Source organism: Choloepus didactylus, chromosome 26, assembly GCF_015220235.1.
Source record: "Choloepus didactylus isolate mChoDid1 chromosome 26, mChoDid1.pri, whole genome shotgun sequence".
Classification (NCBI taxonomy): Eukaryota; Metazoa; Chordata; class Mammalia; order Pilosa; family Megalonychidae; genus Choloepus; species Choloepus didactylus.
This window is the reverse complement of record NC_051332.1, coordinates 5,760,666-5,779,109: the sequence shown is the minus strand read 5'-3', so window position 1 is coordinate 5,779,109 and position 18,444 is coordinate 5,760,666.

Here is an 18,444-nt window from a genome sequence, read left to right as displayed (position 1 = left end):
AAGAAATCTCTAGAGTTTTTTTTTTTTTTTTTAATATGTAAAACAAGGAATATTTCTCTCTCCAATGGTTTGTTTTAATGATTAATGGAGAAAATCTGTATTAAGGGCTGAGCTTGGTAATTACTCATTACAAGTTGTCCTTAAATTCAGGGCATATTAGAATCTCCTTGTACCCAGCTCATCCATTCTAAATTAGCACATTGTGGTCGATGCCCAGGAACCTCCTTTCCTTCTAGCAGCTCAAGTGCTTCTGATTCAGTTTTTTGGGCAATCATGTCTGAGAAATTTAGAAATAATTACCATTTTGTTATTATTTTAATATTTTCTGATTACTACTTATTACATCAGTCTTGCTTATATTGCAATGCTGTGACTATTCAAGGAGCTAACAAATGTGAAGATGTGTTGCACAATGTGTACACTTATAAAGATGAACAGATCTCAGTTTGAATCCTGTTGCCAAAATTTTCCATTTCTGTGACCCTGCAAAACTTTTTCTAAGTTTCCCTAAGTGTCACTTTTCTCAACTATTTATGGGAATAGGAATAATTTCCTTATATTAGTGTAGGAAAACTTAAAGGAAATATTGTATATAATGTGTTTAGTTCCTTGTGTGATATTTAAACTTATCCATCACATGTAATTAATGATGTTACACAGTAATAACCAGTGGTATTGCCTTTTTACACAAAACATTACAATGAGCTAAATTGGTATCCAATACCACTCCTTTGTCCCCTTGATTTGTAATCTCTAATCCATTCAGTATCTCTATTATCTACACCATCACCACTATCCTTGGCCCAGAGTCCTTTCCATGCCCTCATCCTCCATCACAGAGCCCAAGGTTTTGCTCTTTCCCTTCCATTCCCTCCGCCCTTAAGTTCTCTTCTCTGAGCCCCATTAATTTAGAAAGGATAATTAACTTTGATTGGGTTCCAGGCCCTTTTTAGTCTCTTAAGAAATATAATTCCACTTAGATGGAGAAAAAACTCTTATAAGAAATTTGGACAAAAAATCAAAACAGGGCATGCATCTCCTTGGTTCTTCTCCTGAAATCCACCTGCGTCCCTAAGTGGAGAGAAGGGCTTGCACAGCTGAGTTCTTTGTTAATCATAACCAGAAGACTATGGTAACCTGAAAGTGTATGCAAAGCAGCTGAAATTATCCTTTCTAACTCTTAAGTTGTCTGCATATCTTAGATCATGTGACTTCCTGTTTTCTCAAAAAGTATCAAAATGGAAATATTAAACATTTCTTGATTTCTTTTGCTGTTAGTCTCTGCTACTTTAATTCCTACCTCTGTTGCTCTTGACATATTCACAGGGATGGTTTCCTTTAAGTGGTTTTTGATGCTTGTTTTTTGTTTAAATTTTCTCCCTTTTTCTTCCCTAGTCATTAATTTTCCTTTTTTGCACAAGCATGAAAAATAATACACCCATTTTTGTCCTCTCAGCAGTCTCAGAATCTGCTCTAGTATGATGATGAAGATACTTGAAAAGAGGCCCTTTTTTAGCTCTTAACAAACTTAGAATTTTCCATCTATCTCTACCATCTGAAATAGGCAACTTACCTAACATTTTGAGTAACACCATCATCCTGAATAATGAAATCTTGTGGTCACAGAAACTTTTATATCAGTTTCTGGATCTTGAGCACTGTAGATTCCTATGCCCCTCAGGATTTCAGAGGTTGGGGAATTACTAACAAGGCAATTTAAATAATTAGATATTGAGAAAATGATTCTCCTTTAACAAGCTGGAAAAATATTCTGGAGTTTGTGATCCTCTGTGAAACTGCAACATGTCATTATATTTGTTCTTATTCCATTCTGGGGTGTTAAGAAATTAAACTAAAGATATGTGTGAACTAAACCTATAAGATATTTACTACATGTGTAGCTGTCTCTACTGAATTATTTGCATGTAAATGCTAATTGTATATCTTGTGCTTGATATCTCCCTTTAGCCCCTCCAATTCCGTTTTTCAACATTTTCTACTCTCATCTTTGCTCTAGGGGCCTATGATGTATGCATCACTTGATTCAATAGGCTAATTTATTCATGGTCTTCCTAATTGGTTTAGCCAATGGTTTACATTAGTAGTGACAAAAGTAAGATCAGTTTATTTGGCCCTAGTTACTTCCCCTAAAGGTTGCCACAAGCTCATTACATCCTTGGGCAGAGACCATACCTCCTGGCAGACAACCCTTTACCAAAATTCTCCCTTCACATCTTTACCACTCACTCTTCATTCTTCAGTGCTACGTGTGGTAACAGTTCTCAGAAGTGGCTAGCCCTGGGATTGATACATTATTCCATGGGATTCTCCCATAACATATGCACTCCTTTGCAAAAATTGTAATGTTTAATCCTCTTAAAATTGCATGCTTAATGTGGGACATCTGTTATTTGTTAGTTTCATAACTAACACTGGTCCTAGACATAGCTCCAGGTAACAAATATTCAAATGGATCAGAAATATTCATGTATTTGATGAGGGTGATGGGACTTTTGTAACCCATGGCATCCAGAGCCATCATGATTTCCTGATATGAAGTACTGGTGGTGAACAAGTATCGAGAAAACAAATGCCTACAGAATAAGCCATGGAAATAGAAACTATAGATCAGTTTGGGCCATTGAGTTGGCTGATATTGAAACCAGTATATATTCACCTGAAAATCCAAGCAGGCACCCAGGGGTCTAAATCATATCTTCAGAGAAGACTTTCATCACCTGGATCCTAATAAAGATATTGTTAAAGACTAAACCTATGTCTAATTGTTAGGATGGTAGAATTGCAGTTGAAATAAATAATTTATCTTGGTAATGGATAAATAAGAGTACCAACTAGAAAGGAGTAAGATCCTGAGATCCAGGATAGAGGAATTTGGGCAGAAAAATACAAGTCTAAGAAATTTGAAACTCAATTCTCCATGAGCTTTCTTGCTATAAGAAGTAGTTCTTTCCCATCATGTGAGGCAATAAGGGACTTCTCTACCTGAAAGCTTTTCAATGACCACATCTGGGAGGTCTAAAGTGCAGAGTGATCAAGATATTGTGAATATCCCATTACATGTTATCTGCTCTGCCACTCCATAATCATAGCTATCACATCCCCATCTTGCCTCCAAGGACTTCAGGGACACTGATCTCACCCAAGCATTAAGAAACGTATTATTGTTGGGGTCATCAGCATCCCTGTAAATCTCTGTTGTGGCTGCCACAAGTACATTAGAGATGATGAGAAGCTGAAATGGAATTGAATTCCCAGGGAGATAAAACCAAGGAGGCAGTATGTAACTATCTGAGATAAGAACTAAGCAATTACCAGTGTAAACCACAATTATCATGTGGTAATTAAACTGTGTGTGTGTGTATGTGTGTGTGTTCATTCATGTGTAGACATCTGTGAGAATGGCTTCTGGATCAAATGGATCCTAAGGGATTAAATAGATGGGAAACCAACATATACTCTGTTTCCTTGTAATGAAGAAACATTCCATTTTACTGGGTGAAAACTCACTCAAGTGGTCCTAGTAGGATATCACAATAAAATTATCTGCCCCAACCCATTTTATAGCCCAAAAACCTGGAGATTGAGAAGGTGGTCAGTCCCCTTTGGGGAAGCACCATATATCAAGGTACATACTGTCCGTCTTCCTGAGAAGTTTCCTTGGAAATCTTGCAGCCATTTATCAAGGAAATCTACTTTTGTCCACACCATACCTTTTATTGTAACACATCTATGGCTCCCTATAGAATTTAGATGATACTCCAAAATGTCTAACATGGGCTACCAAGTTCCAGTGTTATCTGGCCCTGACCACATTGCCTACCTAATTTAGCCTGGCCTTATTTATCTGTCTGGAGTCCAGCCACTCTGTACTTATTTCATATCTTTGAATACACAATGGCTTTTCTCACCTTGGAACCTGGAACTTGGTAAAGCCTCTGCAGAACTTCTCTCTCTACCTTCCCAGCACCTTCACTAGACACTCCAATTATTGAACTCCTATTATTACCATTCAGGCTAGTTTTTCTCAGTTAAATCCTCTCTAAGATCCCTTAGTATGTCAGAGTTTCTAGTACTATCTAATGACACCTTATAGTATTCCTCCTTAACACTTTTCATAATTTATAAATATAAATTTATAAAATTATTTGATTATGTCCCTCATGATGATGTCAGCTTCACATGGACAGGTGCTGTATTTCTCTCTCTGTGTCCCTATTTCTACTACCTTATTTTAATTATTTTTAAAATTTATTCCTTTTTCTTTTTTATGATTTTATTTTATATCTGTTGAAGCCCTTTACGTATGTTATCACATTTGAACTTTAAACAACCTTATGTGGAAGACAGAATTCTCCCCATTTTATGGATCTGAAAAAAGGAGTTTATGTATTTAAATCTGTTGCTTTTCTTGTCTTAACTTGTGAGTTGTAGCCTTTGGATACACACTTAGACAACCTAAGTTCTCACCCTACTTCTTTACTATATGAATCTAACCTAGGTTGACTTTGCTTCATTATTTTACCTCCTGTATTATCTTATACAGTGAGGGCACAGAGGAATTGCTTGGTAAGTACTGCATGATATGAATGAATAAACATACTTTTGGTCTGACATAGGTAAAGTTTGCACTAACCTTATGGTTTGCAATAATCCATAAATTCACTATTTCTCAATTTCATGGTTTGTAAAATGAGACACTTTCATTAAATTATAGTAATATGTTTCAGGACTAAATTTGTATGATTTTTTTCCCTGATTAGTTTTTATCCTTATTATTTGCACAGCAAATAATTCTTGAGGATCTGCAATGTGGAATCTATACATTTAGGTTTTTCTTTCTTGCCAATTTTTGTTTACTCACTTGTATAACCAAAACTCACAAATTAAACAATAATTTGTAGTTTTTTTGGAAGTATTATATTCAGGATGAGTGATCTCTCCTTACTTCTTTCCAGAAAGATAAGTGAGCATCAAAATTGGGTGCCTGGCATCAGAATAGTAATAGAAGATCCTCTTTACTTTTAGAAGTATATCCAAAAGGAATCTCATACATTTAGGTTCTCCCAGGATTATCAATATTGAAATATCAATATAGAGTAAGTAGAATGAGTTTTCTTTCCAATTTAATGTGGGAAATTCATTGAAGTCACTATGTGTGTTCATGAAAATAGCCATTGTATTAAACAGCCAGAGGAAAGGTCAGTAAATCACAATATGGGTATAATAAAAGAATTTTTCTTAATGTAATCAAATAATGCTGTAATTCAACTTCATGGATTTGAGTAAGATACTATCTATCCTATTAATAATATTTGACAAAGAAAGCTAAGTTTACCCAAATATCCTCTTCTCCAGCTTTATTTCCACCTACAGTGAAGTAGTGAATTAGATATATTCTTGACATGAACCTGATGGATGTTTTTGTTTCTTAAATCCACTATTGTCTCTTTTTATCTTGAAGAGACTATATTAGTCCTTATAGTAGGCTAATGTGTGTAAAATTTAAATTGGTTCAATAATTTCAATGTTTTAAAATATTTGAATTTCTGTATTAGGCATTGCACAGGATGTATCTTCTTAACAGAGAGAGCATGCAATTTCATATCACCATATGATTATATTGAACATTTATAATTTTTCTAGACTTCAAGGATTAAAGTTACAGAGTGAATGTTATATTCAGCAGGTGCATTAAGCCTTGAGTACTAAGAGTACTAAGAGAATTAAGATGACAGCTCTTTTTGGTATGACAACTCTCAGAAGAAATTACTTCTTAAGGAAACATTCTGGTGAACACAGGTGTTTGATCCATGTGGAGAAGAGATGTCAAACCTCAAATCTAACAAGGCATGCAAGCACTTTAAATATATGTACTAATGACAAAGAAATGTAGCACAAAAAATATTTCCTTAATGTATCCATATATAAAAATAAGTAGAATAGTGTTAAATATATGATGCATAATATTTCACTCATTCACTTTACAAAGAGCCCCCAGACAAAAGTTTTTCAAGGTTTGTATCAAAATGGCAACTTCTTGTCCCAATTTTTGGTTGGTTACTTTATCTTATGAACACTACTAATTATACATATGGGCTGTTGGTATATTCAAGTGAAATTTGTGTTGCAATTGATAAGGCTTGGCATGTGATGGATTTGTCTCTGCCTCTATTTTCTTTCCAGGTCCACTTTTCCTTTTCATATCTTCTTAATTTATGCTAACCATTTAAATAGTATTCAGAAACTGGGATTGAAACCTAGGGATCTCCACTTATTAATGGTTAAGGAGAGACCAACCCCTATTGTCATCAGATAGCTAAATAAAATGAAGCACATAAAGATTTTCAATATTCAATGTCTCCTGAAAGTTCATCTAATTGATGAAAGCAGACATGCATGAAAACACCAGGCTAATGTTCATCACATGTTGGGCACTCAAAAATGTTACCATCTTTTTTCATATTATTTGGAACTTCTTCTGATACAGGCATTTTGTGTTCATATATATCCCCAATATAGAGCTAATTCTCTTGCCATTATTACTAAAAATACCAAAAATTGTGTTTTACTCAAAATGTGACAGTTACTATTCTAAGTCTTATAATTAACCCAACTAATCCTCACAACAATCTTATAACATAGGCATTAGAATCATTCTCTTGCTATAGCTGATGAAATGGAAGCTGAGATTTAAGTAATATGTCCAAGATCACAGAGCCAGTAAACACAGGGTTGGTACTGGAAAACACAGATTTTTCTTCATCAAGAGCCCAGACTCTCAATGGGTAAGCCATTTTTTCTCTTATAAATGAATATCTTCTGACACAGACAATGTTCTAGCCTTCTGTCCAACTGAATTTCTTTTCCCTTTAAAACAACTTTAATATTGGTATCTTAAGAATGCTTTTTTTTTCCATTATCCTTTTTTACTCTGAAATTTATATGATGGTTGGGACATTTGTTGATTCTGTGTATGTTGAATATCGGGAAGAACTCTCATTTTGTTGTCAAGGCATTGAGAAACCATGAATCTTTCAAAATCTAAGTCCTGATGCTCCAAAGATTTTCAGAGAAGCAAAGAGTAAGGCATCCATGTAAAATTATCATCATTACTGAATTAGAGTATCTAGCTGACACTCCCATGCCTATAATGGCAGTAGGAGAGGACTAAAACCAAGAAAGAATTGTGAGTAACTGATGTCCAAAATACTTAATTTTGAGCTTAGCCATAGTTAATGTTATAATTAGAATGCAAGTCCAAATCTTCTAAGTTGAGCTCTAGTGTTTTGCTTTGTTAGAATGTGATATGTGCTTGTCTATTTGTTTCAAATATACCTTACAATGTTCAGTGAAGATGAGAGTTGATTGATAAAACTGAATAAGAGCAACTTGTAGTCCTGAAGGCCATTCTATTTCTCTAACTTGTCCTATATAAGGAATTTCTACTTATTAGCAAACAAAGTACAGATGCATTACCCCAACACCCAAGATTCTTTACAGGCTGACTTCAACTTACATTTAGAATCTTCTGTTCACTACTTGTTTTCACCCACTCAATTTCAACACAACTAAGTGACTCATTTAGTCAGTCTCCCCATAATAATCTCAAATAATTAAGGAGATTCAAAGTTAGATGCATAGCATTGTTATCATTAATTTCCTGCTAAAATCATTTTATGAAATCTCCCACTTACAAAATGATGATTATTGTATGTGTGATATAACAAATTTGGGGTTATAAAGCCACTGCCTCAATGGTTACCCTGAACTTTCTCTTCTTTTTATATATTAGTAAATGCACTCAGTGTTTGAATTTATATATTGGTGCTATGTCACTTATTTAGACAGGGGTACTTATATATGGGACACAGTATGTTGATTTAAATTCAATTACTTGGGAAAAATTAGAAACATCTGACAGAGCCAATCACTACACATTTCTTTGCCTGTAAAAAGGATAAAAATGGATAAAACACATTTTCTCTTCCACTGTTCAAAAAGGAGGGATTATTAAAGGAGACTCAGATTCTGAGAAGTCTTGATCTAGGTAGCAGCTCTTTGTTGGGACAAGGAGAGGGGGAGTACAATCACATCAGAAGAAAACAGTGTATACCACAGTTCTCACATGAGACAGAGCTGGACAATTTCAAGAATCTAAGAGAGATTAAGTACAGATGTGGTGAAGAAAGATGAGCCAAAATGGTCAAATTATCACAAAACACATTGGAAGCTATATTCAGGATATTATTCTTTAAATCAACCCAAATGAAATCCATTGCTACAAGAAGAAAATCACGTGAGCAAATCTACACATTTTAACTTTGCTCTGGCTGCAGTCCAGTTAATGAATTGAAGCCAAACAAGCTTCCTTCTTACCTGGAAACTCCCTGGAATCCTCATATTCTGTCAACTCTTAACCACTCCTTTATCAAAGGGTAATTACAAATGCCAGTATTATTATATTATAATGTTTGGTTTGTAACTTCACTTATTACTTCCAACAGGTGTTAAAATGCAAACACATTAAAAAGTAATGATAAATCTAGGTTTTTGGACATACAAGGTACAAAGATTTAAGTGGTAAAATTTATATGGAACGGTAAGGGGCCCCAAAATATCTAAAACTATCTTGAAAAGGAAGAGTGAAGTTTCAGGACTCACACTTCCCAATTTTCAACTTATTACAAAGACACAGTAATCAAAACAACACTGTACAGGCAAAATGATAGACATATAGACCAATGGAATATAAATGATAGCTCAGAAATCAACCTTCACATTATGGTCTACTGATTTTTGACAAGGTGACAAAGACAAGTCAAATGGGAAAGAATAGTGTCCAACAAAAGGTGCTGAGAAAACTAAACCTCAATTTGAAAAACAAAGAAGTTTGACCGCCTATCTCCCAGCACATACAAAAATCAACTCAAACAGATAAAAAGCCTTAATATAAGAAGTAGGACAAAGGGAAGCATCTTCAGGGTCTTGTGTTATGCAATGGTTTCTTAGACTTTCCACCCAAAGCAAAAGCAACTAAATAAAAGAAAAACAGATAAATGGCATCTCATCAAATTTAAACACTTTTGTTCCACCAAAGACTTTATAATGAAAGTAAAACAATAGACTATACAATGGCAAAAATATTTGGAAACCACATATCCAATGAAGGATTAATAATCCAATATATATGTGAAAATTTGTCAACTTAACAAAAAAACAAACAACCTGATTTAAAAGTGAGCAAAAGTCTTGGACAAACATTTCTAAAAGGAGACATGGGATTGACCAGATAGTCCATGAAAGATGCTCATCATTAGCCACTAGGGAAATGCAAATCAAACCCACAATTAGATACCATTTACACCAATAAGAATGGCTGTTGTTCAAAAAATACAGAAAATGAGAAGCGTTAGAGAGGAAGCAGACAAATTCAAACATTCATTCATTGCTGGTGAGTATGAAAAATGGTACAACTGCTGTGGAAAACAGTTTGGTGGTTCCACAGAAAGCTAATTATAGGACTACCATATGACCCAGCAATCCCACTAGTAAGTACAGACTCAAATGAATTGAATGGAGTGCTGAAAGATATTTTCAAACTGATATTCATAGCAGGATTATTCACAATTACAAGAAGATGGAATCAACTCGTGTCCATCAACTGCTGTATGAATAAATAAACTGTTGTATATGCAGACATTCAGCTATAAAAAGGAATGAGGTCCAGATACATGTGAAAATATAGATGAATCTTGAAGAAATCATGTTGTGTGAAATAGTACAGATGGAAAAATGCAAATATTGTATGAACTCACTGATTTGAAACAATTAGAATAAACAAACTCAAAGAGTCACAATCTACAAAATAGAGTACCAGGCAAGGGGCTAGGCATAGGTAATGGCTAGTTAAGGTTTAAAATGTACAAGTTTCCCATTTAAAATGATGTAAATGTTTTGGTAACGGATGGTGGTGATGGTAGAGAAACACTGTGAATGCAACCAACAGCAATGAAACGTATCTGAATGTGATTAAATTGGAAATATTATATGGTATATATATACACACACACACATATATATATATACATGTGTATGTATGCATATACACAGATACATACACACATATACATAAATGAAATAAAATTGTTTAAAATATCCATGGAACTATGCTACAGAGTGAAGCCTAAGTTAACCCATAGCTTTTAATTAAAGATAAAAATAAAAATGTGCTCTCATCAATTGAAACAAATGTCCCACACCAATGAGAGTTGCTGTTAGCAGGGTGAGATTTGAGATTCATGTATTTTATGTATGCTTATTCTGTATATCCACAACTTCTCTAGTAAAAAAAAAAAATAAGAAAAAGAGATTTTAAAAGTTCTGGAAAGAAATGGCCATGGGTTGTTTAAACTGTTTCTTCATTCTGGTTACACAGGACACAGAGTCTTTCCTCAAAGTCTCTTCAAAACAGGAATTTATATTTAAACCATAGTTAATCCTCAGGTTTCCAATGAAGTCCTGGAAATGGCATATAAATAAATTTGGTGAAATTTTTTAATATTCAATTAAAACACCCAATATTATTCACCATTTTGTCTTCTGTGTGCAAAATAATGATATCACAAATACATCATATTATATTTTAGTACCAAAGTTTGAATGTTTAGAATAGAATAAGAAATAACAGATACCATAAAACAATGATCTGTAGGGATTATTGTGAAAAAAATGGCTCTATATCTTCCCAGGCCCTGATTTCAAGAGTGGAGTCTGGAAGCAGAGATGGGGCAAGAAGATGGCAAAAGGGGTGTTGAATTTAGCTCATCCCGTACAGAAGCTAGTACATAGTCACAGACTCTCAGGATCAACTGGGGGACTTCTGTGATCAGACAGACATTGTACCCCAGTCTGGATAGGTGGAAGAGCCATAATCACAGCACAGAACTTTAAGTAAAGTCTCCCAAGCTCTGAAGGTGGGTACCCTCTGCACTACCACACCAGGCTCTTTTGGACTCATTTCCCCAATGGAAATAGAAACTGTCATTACTAGGAGAAAGGGAAGGTATTCAACTAAGCTCCAATTGCAGATTTAATTAACAAATTCTGTCTGTTGAATACAAGCTCTGAGCAGAGCTAAACCTGTAGAAGGCCTGAAAGGAAGCTGGAGGTTTCTCCCTGGCAAAGAACAGGTGGTAATAATGAAAAAAAGAAAAAAGAAAAAAAAGTCTGAGTTGTCTGAGTGCAGAACACTGGAAAAGGGCTGTACCAAGAAAAGGGGCACATGGAGCAAAACTTGGATGGGGGGGTGTCTGTGATCTGGCTCTGAAAGGGAGATATTTTTCTTTTACATTTTAGCAGCCCATTAAATAAATCAGCAGACTTTTTCAGTTGTCATTACTTCTCTAGACAACAGTAGAGTTAAGGTATATATGAGAGACAAAGTAACAAGTAAGGTGAAGGAGATAATTCCCTGAGGAGGGATTCCTTCCCCCAAGAAAAAGGGGGCAGAGCCCAGGAAAAGTGGCAGCTCTCCTTCAGAGAGTTCAGACCCAAGTGGCTGGAAAATAAAAATAGTTTAAGACCATCTGCCTCAGCCCATGTCTCAACTATGCCTCTGTCAGGAACAGGACCTTCTGAGAATTAAAAGCACTGTATGACCTTATGCTGGTGTGGAGATGTGGGATTTAGAGTCCCAATTGCAGGGCAGGATAGGAAAAGCACAGAATCAAAAGGCTTCATGGGAGATACTGGCAAACCCCTGGATCTCATCTCTAGGGAAACTTGATACTGATTATACCCTTTTCCTGAGTCCTAGGACTGTCTTGTCTGAGAAAATATGATTAGTATTGATCAAACCTGGGTAGACCACCCTCAGAAAACTTCCAAATAGGCAGGCCAAAGCCAGAAAAGCAAGAGCCAAAAAATTTAGATCAGTTAAACAGAAGCTTGGATAGAGGTCTTGAAAAAGTTGAACTGAATGTCAAAGAGCAGGTAGAGAAAAAAGTCAACCAACAAGAAACCCTAGGTAAAAGAAAACAACCTCCAGAATAAACTAATCAGGAAATCAGATGCCTAAAGACCAGTGAAAAATTATGAGTCATATTAGCAAGCACAAAGATATGGCTCAGTCAAAGGGGCAAACTAACACTCCAAATGAGATACAGAAGTTGAAAGAAATCAAGATATTCAAACAAATCTTCTAAATCAAATCAAGGAGTTGGAGGAAAATATGTAAAATAGATGAAGGATATAAAGAAGACACTGGGTTTCTATACAGAAGAACTTGAAAACTTGAAATAACCCATGTCAGAACTTATGGGAATGAAAGACACAATAGAAAAGATGAGAAACAGAATGCAGTCATACAACAGCAGAATTAAAGTGGCAGAAGGAAGAATTAGTGAACTAGAGGACAGAGCATCTGAAACCCTACACACACACACAAAAAAATGATAGGAAAAAGAACTGAAAAACAGGATCTCAGAGAATTGAATGACAGCATGAGACTCGTGTATATTTACTTTATGGGTGTCCCAGAAGGGGAAAAATAGGGAAAGGGGACAGAAAGAATAAGAGGAAATAATCACTGAAAATTCCCAAGTCTTATGAATGATATAAAATTACAAATCTGAGAAGCACAGTATATGCCAAACAAAATAGATCTGAATAGACTTTCTCCAAGACACTTACTCTTCAGATGGTCAAATTTCAAACATGAAGAAAGAGTTTTAAAATCAGCAACAAAAAAAAATCAGTCCATCATATTACAAGGGAAGCTTTATAAGACTAAATGCAGATTTCTCAGCAGAAACCATGGAGGCAAGTGGGAGTAGTATGATATATTTAAGATACTGAAAAAGAAAAACAGCCAGCCAAGAATTCTATATCTGGAAAACTGTCCTTCAAAAATGAAGGGCAATTTAAATTATTTTCAGACAAACAGACATTGGGAGTGTTTGTGAACAAGTGCCCTGCTCCATAAGAAATACTAAAGGTAATGCTACAGGCACATAGCAAAAAAACAGGAGAGAAAGGTTTTGAGAAAAGTGTAGAAATGAAGATTATCAGTAAGAGTAAAAAAAGAGAAAAAAAAATAAGGTATGACATATAAAATCCAAAAGACAAAATGGTAGAAGAAAGTACTACCTTTACAATAATAACATTAAATGTCAATGGATTAAATTGCCCAAAAGGCATAGACTGAAATAATGGATTAAAACACAGGATCCACCTATATGCTGAATTATGGAAATAATTTGATCAAAGTTCTCACTGGCAGTTGAGTAGGGCAGTTCTCAAGCTCTCATGAGTACTCTAATGAACTAAATAAGACCCACATTGAATGAGTGGGTTCCACACATCCATGGAAATAATTTTATCAAAGTTCTTATCCTCAGTTGAGTAGGTCACATCTCCATGGAAGCATCCAATCAAAAGGTTCCACCCCACAAGATTGGATTAAAAGATCCTATGGCTCTTCTGGGGTCCATAACAGTTTCAAACCAGCACATTTTACCCCTTGGGCCCCAGAAAGACATGCTCCTTCCAAATGCAAAAAATACATTCATTTCATCACAATATAGATAAGTACAAATTCTTATCAAAATAAGTTAAAGGTGTGGTTTGTCCTCACTAACATTCTCCCATGGCCATGGACCTGTGAAACTCAGAAAAAGTTATCTTCTTTGTATATATGAAGGAGGGACAGTCATAGGATAAACATTCCCATTGCTATAGGGAGAAACTGGAAGGAAAACAGGGATCAAAGTTCTGAAACAGTTCCTAAAACCCACAGGCAAACTTCATTAGATTTCAAAGACTGAGAGTCATTTATAGAATGATGTTTTATCCTTAGGGCTTGAGAGAGCAGGAATCCAACCCTTTCCAAGGGCCTTCATGGCATCCTTTTGTTCTCCAAATGCTGGACTGAGTGGTCCAACATGTCCATGCACTGGGGAGACAACATTCTTCTTGGCTATACCATCCTCAAGCATCTGGGTGGCACCTGGATTCTCTTCCATCTCCAGGGAACACTTTCAACTCCTTCAGAACAGAGGAGTGGTGGCCAGCCTTTCCCAAATCTCCAGGGAATGTGATCCACCCTCTCTGAGGCCTGAGATAGCAGCACCCTTCCTGAGCATTGAGGCAGAAGATCCACCCTTTGCCTCTTAGCAAACTCACCTTTCCCATGTGCATGGGTTGCTTTGCTCTCCTTGCCCAAGGTTTCTTGGCTTTCATGGTTCTGCTTTCTCTGAAAAAATTTTTCTTTCAATATGTCCCTTTTCTGTCTCTTTTACTCCAGACTGGCAGTGGTTGCATCTATAAATTTTTTGGCTTGGCATGCAGCATACAGGGGTCAAAGCTATCAGACAATAGGACTTTCCACAAATCTTTTCTGGATAACTCCATCTCCAATTCTCATCTGTACTGAAATGGCTGGCTGGTTCCAAGTTTTGTTAAATCCTCACCTAGAGCTGGAGTCTCTGGGGTTTCATTTTCTGGAAGCCCAGAGTTTTCCAGATCATCAATTTCTGGTTTCTTTGAACCCAAGTCTTCAGTCCTCAGCTTATCTCTTTACTCTCACATTTTACTATAATCTGCAAGAAGAAACCATGATGCATTTTCCACAGTTAGTTTGAAGCTCTCTTCAGCTAAGTATCCCAGCTCATTGCTTTCAAATTCTGCCTTCCGTCTAACACTAGGACTCAATTTTAGCAAGTTCTCCACCACTTTAAAACAAGGATTGCCTTTCTCCCAGTTGACAATGACACATTCATCATTTTAGTTTAAGGCCTCATCATAAGTGTCTTTAGAATCCATATTTCAACCAACATTCTCTTTGAAGTAATCTAGGCCTCTCCTATCAAGCTCATCACAACTCTTCCAGAATCTTCCCTTTATCCATTAAAAATCCATTCTAACCTGTATGGTATTCACAAACTCAGCATCATCCCACTTCTATGGTACCAAAATCTGTTCCAGTTTGCTAGAGCTGCCATTATGCAAAATATAAGAAATGGAAAGGCTTTTATACAGGGGATTTATTATATTACAAATTTACAGTCCAAAGGCCATAAAAATGTCTAAACTAAGGTATCAACAGGAGGAAACTATCACTGAAGAAATGAATTTCATTCTATGCATCTCCAAGTGTCAGCATCTGTGTTAGCTCTTGAGGTCTCTTAAGTACTCCAGTGAACTAATCAAGACCCATGCTGAATGGGTGGGGTCCACACCTCCATGGAAATAATTTGATCACTCTTCTCACCCACAGTTGAGTGGGTCACATCTCCATGGAAACATCCAATCAAAAGCTTCCACCCCACAAGATTGGATTAAGAGATCAGGGCTCTTCTCAGGTCCACAACTATTTCAAACAGGCACAACATACAACAGATATTGAGTGGCTGCAATAAGGAATGAAACTGTGAAGCATGCAACTAGGTGAATGAAACTTGAGGACATTGTGTTGTGTAAAATAAGCCAGAAATGAAAGGACAACTATTTTAATATCAGTAATATAAACTAAATATAATGAACAAATGCTGAGAATTGATTTGAGAGCATAGGTTATCAAGGGATTGAACGTGGGCAGAGATTGAGCAATCGATGAAGGAGTAGAGACATTTCAACAAGGCTTATTTTAAAGGTTTCTAGATTGTAAACTCTTTCAGCTCACATCTATTTCTGAGTTTTAACTGTTATTTAAGAGATACTTGTTTGGTACAAAATTTAGGTTTTCTGAAGCATACAAGCTAATTTAACCTGTATGGTCAGTTTATTTAAATAACATAATTTCATGGAAACTACAATAAGGAATGAGGTTTTGTTAATCTTTATAGGTTAATGTAATACCCCAATACTTCCCAGAGAATTTTGAGCAGGAAATAAAAAAAAAAAAGTATTTGCAAAGTGTCCTTGAGGGACTGGGGAAAATGTGGAAATAATTAACTTCCCCACCTGGGGAATTCCTGTTATTCTCGCAAGCCTTAGGAAATTCCTATTTAATATTTCAAGCCCTGTATCTTGGGGTTTCCCCTTACGATACTTATTTCTGCAAAGGAGCAGCTAAATCTACTTATAATTATGCCTAAGAGTCACCACAAGAGAACCTCTTTTACTTCTAAAATTGATTGTGGAGATGAATTCACAACTGTATGATTATACTGTGACCCATTGAATAATTTGGGTCAATTATGCTGTGTGTCAATATATCTCAATAAAATTGCAATTAAAAAAGAAGTGTACAAATGGATTTAATTAGAACTGTGAAAAACACACCAGCATATAGTAAAAAAATGACAAAGTAAAATTGTTAGCTGTGGTTATAGTGGGATGGCAGGACACTAAATGGATGACTTTGTCTTTTTTGCAATATTTTAGTTTTTGTTTGGTTTATTTACTTTTATAAGAAAAATGTTTTAAAATAAATTTTTAAATATCTGTGAATAAAACAATTGGAGTCTGTTTCTCTTCCCCTTTATCTGGGATGCTCTTGTGGTTTATAAGGCCAATTCCTTATAGCATAGGCTGCTCTGTGTGAATCTGACAAGGCTGGACTCACGTAACTTTGAAATCTTCTCTTAGCACATTTGGAATCCTACCACCACCAACTAAACCAACTGGGTAGCATTTTAGAAATCTGGCTATGCTTTCCCTGTCATCTGCATAAATTAAGAAGTTCTATAATTCTATATAGTTAAGAATTAAAATCTATAGGTCACTCAAGTAATTTTTGACTTAATTGATGCCCTTGCATGTTTCTTACAGTAGACATGTCACTAAATCATTTTTTTCCTCCTAATCTTATTCTGAGTTTTCCCTCTGTGTACATGGAAGTGGGAAGTCACACCATTCTGGCTAAATTCATCTTTGTGGGCTTCACCTCAGATCACCAATTGCAGCTGATTCTATCTGGAATATTTCTGACTCTCTCCTTAGTGTCCTTATCAGGGTACAGGACCCTGGTTATCTTAATCCAGACTGATTCCCTCCCACACTTTTCCATTGGGAATCTATCTTTCCTGGATTTCTGGCACATATTAGTGTATACCTCAGAAATCCTGTCCATTTGTGTCTCAGGAGATAAACTTTTATCCATGGCTGGGTGTGGTATCCAGTTCTTTCCCTGTTTTGTAGCCTACAAAGAGTTCTATCTTCTAGCAGCCATGGCTTATGACCACCACCTGGCAAATTGTATCCCATTATGATGTTCATGTACAATGTCCAGATCTCTCTATACTGGACTTGTTGCTGACTTTACTTAGGAAGTTTCACAAATGCCATAGTCCAAACTACCAACACCTTCTGCCTGAGTTTCTGTGGTAAAAACATCATTGACCATTTCTCATATGATGCACCATGATTGGTTAAAATGTTCTGCACACTCAGATCTATGAAATAACCTGCCATGGTATTGTGGTCTTCACAGCCCTTTACAGCATGCATATTTCACAACCTGATTTCCTGCTTCAACATCCTCCTGGATATCTTTAGGATCCTCTCTACCTCTGGAAGGCATAAGGCCTTTTTCACCTGTGCTTCCCACTTGATCTCAGTCATGAACTTCTATGGGTCCTTGGTCCTTGATTTATTCAAGATCTAGCTTCACTGATTCCCTCAAGAATAGTGACTACCTTGTTCTATACCATGGTGAACTCATTACTCAAACTTTTCATTTATAGCACATGGAATAAAGATATGAAAGGGCATTTCAGGACAACACCACAGACTAAAAGACTACAAAGATGATACATCATCTCAGAACTTTTTTCTAAGTGTTCTTACACATTTTCCAAATTATTGACTTTTAGACATGCCTGTAATCATTGCAATTTTCCAAATAATTCCCACAAGTTATACTGAAAACAATGAAATTTGTAAACCAAGTTTTGATTTTTATTTTCTTTAGAAAGAAACTATTTTAAACCTATTATATTGAGTTGTGAGTTTCAGCAGAATGTATATTGCCATTTTGTTCAAACAGGTTTTCCTCAAAATTTATTTTGCTTGTTTTTAGAGTTCTTAGGAAAATATAAAATTATTTCTATGTAGTGTTTTTTCAGGGGAGAGGTTTTCTGTAGCTTGAATTTGAAGCTTGGTAAGCAGATTTTATTGGGTGAAAAGAAGATATGAAATAGATTTTTTTAAATTTGACTCTAGATTTTAGGAATATTTATTTGGTATGGTGTCCTATCTAGTTTATCTGCTGCTGTGATAAGTATCATACAGTTGGGTGGCATAATAAACAGGATTTCTTTCTCTCACAGTTTCAAAAGCTGGAATTTGTGCTGCTTCTTGTGTTTTGGTCATGTTCTGAAGGGCTGGAAGCCTAGTAGTTTCTAGGCTTTCCTGTCACATGGCCATGTGGTCTCCTTTCTCTTCCAGGTTCCATAGACTTCCAGTTTCTACTCTTTGAAGTGG